Genomic DNA, 2,686 nt, shown 5'->3' with positions numbered 1-2,686 from the left:
AAGCTTGTTAACACTAGATGGGGTATCCCTGCACAGCGGGTGGGACCCACGACGAATGGTTCATCAATTCTTTCAAAAAGAATATATACGATTGCATTACATAAACTAACAGATGCGATCATACCAGCACTAATACACCGGATCCCATCAAAACTCCGCAGTTAAGCGGGCTTGGGCGAGAGTAGTACTAGGATGGGTGACCTCCCGGAAACTCCTCGTGTTGCATCCCTCTTTTTTTTTAATTTGTTTTTTTTTGGTTAAAACTTTATGACTCTATAACTTTTATAACGTCAGGCCAAACTTGGCATGTGATACCTTTTCGGAAAGCTCAAAGAGAGCCCAGCGATGAAAGAAGCAGGACAATGGAACATATCCATTGACTTTTTGTCGACTCCAAATTTTGACCTTTAGTTAAGCGTGCTTGGGCGAGAGTAGTACTAGGATGGGTGACCTCCCGGAAAGTCCTCGTGTTGCATCCATCTTTTTTTTTAATTTGTTTTTTTTGGTTAAAACTTTATGAGTCTATAACTTTTATACCGTGAGGCCAAACTTGGCATGTGATACCTTTTCGGAAACCTAAAGAGAGCCCTCCGACGAAAGAAGCAGGACAATAGAACTATTCCATTGACTTTTTGTCGACCCCAAATTTTGACCTTTAAGTACTTTTTGGGGCATTTTTGTGATATGGGCTATATTACGGACCCAAAATTACTTGTTCAAACATTGTTTTAGATTTTTTTCATGCATCAAAGGTCGTTAAGACTAGATGGGGTATCCCTACATAGCGGCTGGGACCCATGGCGAATGGTTCATCAAGTCTTAAAAAAAGAATATATACGATTGCATTACATATACTAATGGATGCGGTCAGACCAGCACTAAACTGGATCACATCAGAACTCCGCAGTTAAGCGTGCTTGGGCAAGAGTAGTACTAGGATGGGTGACCTCCCGGGAAGTCCTCGTGTTGCATCCCTCTTTTTTTTAATTTTTTTCTTTGGTTAAAACTTTATGACTCTATAACTTTTATACCGTGAGGCCAAACTTGGCATGTAATAACTTTTCGGAAAGCCCAAAAAGAGCCCTCCGACGAAAGAAGCAGGACAAAGGAACTTTTCCATTGACTTTTTGTCGACCCCAAATTTTGACCTTTAAGTACTTTTTCGGGTATTTTTGTGATTTGGGTTATATTACGAACCCAAAATTACTTGTTCAAGCATTGTTTTAGAATTTTTTCATGCATCAAAGCTCGTTAAGAGTAGATGAGGTATCCCTACATAGCGGATGAGACCTATGGCAAATGGTTCATCAAGTCTTCAAAAAACAATATATACGATTGTATTGCATATACTAACGGATGTGATCATACCAGCACTAATACACCGGATCCCATCAGAACTCCGCAGTTAAGCGTGCTTGGGCGAGAGTAGTACTAAGATGGATGACCTCCCGGGAAGTCCTCGTGTCTCATCCCTCTTTTTTTTAATTTTTTTCTTTGGTTAAAACTTTATGACTCTATAACTTTTATACAGTGAGGCCAAACTTGGCATGTGATACATTTTCGGAAAGCCCAAAGAGAGCCCTCCGATGAAAGAAGCAGGACAATGGAACATATCCATTGATTTTTTGTCGACTCTAAATTTTAACCTTTTGTTAAGCATGCTTGGGCGAGAGTAGTACTAGGATGGGTGACCTCCTGGGAACTCCTCGTGTTGCATCCCTGTTTTTTTTTAATTTGTTTTTTTTGGTTAAAACTTTATGATTCTATAACTTTTATACCGTGAGGCCAAACTTGGCATGTGATACCTTTTCGGAAAGCCCAAAGAGAGCCCTCCGACGAAAGAAGCAGGACAAACAAACTTTTCCATTGACTTTTTGTCGACCCTAAATTTTGACCTTTAAGTACTTTTCGCGTATTTTTGTGATTTGGGCTATATTACGGACCAAAAATTACTTGTTCAAGCATTGTTTTAGAATTTTTTCATGCATCAAAGCTCGTTAAGACTAGATGGGGTATCCCTACATAGCGGATGGGGCCCATGGCGAATGGTTCATCAATTCTTCCAAAAAGAATATATACGATTGCATTGCATATACTAACGGATGTGATCATACCAGCACTAATACACCGGATCCCATCAGAACACCGTAGTTAAGCGTGCTTGGGCGAGAGTAGTACTAAGATGGGTGACCTCCCGGGAAGTCCTTGTCTTGCATCCCTCTTTTTTTTTTAATTTTTTTCTTTGGTTAAAACTTTATGACTCTATAACTTTTATACAGTGAGGCCAAACTTGGCATGTGATACCTTTTTCGGAAAGCCCAAAGAGAGCCCTCGGATGAAAGAAGCAGGACAATGGAACATATGTATTGAGTTTTTGTCGACTCCAAATTTTGACCTTTAGTTAAGCGTGCTTGGGCTAGAGTAGTACTAGGATGGGTGACCTCCCGGGAAGTCCTCGTGTTGCATCCCTCTTTTTTATTAATTTGTTTTTTTTTTGTTAAAAATTTATGACTCTATAACTTTTATACCGTCAGGCCAAACTTGGCATCTGATACCTTTTCGGAAAGCCCAAAGAGAGCCCTCCGATGAAAGAAGCAGGACAATGGAACTTATCCATTGATTTTTTGTCGACTCCAAATTTTGACCTTTAGTTAAGCGTGCTTGGGCGAGAGTAGTATTAGGATGG

Source organism: Arabidopsis thaliana, chromosome 5 (genome assembly GCF_000001735.4).
Source record: "Arabidopsis thaliana chromosome 5, partial sequence".
NCBI classification, from domain to species: domain Eukaryota; kingdom Viridiplantae; phylum Streptophyta; class Magnoliopsida; order Brassicales; family Brassicaceae; genus Arabidopsis; species Arabidopsis thaliana.
This window is presented reverse-complemented; position numbering follows the sequence as displayed.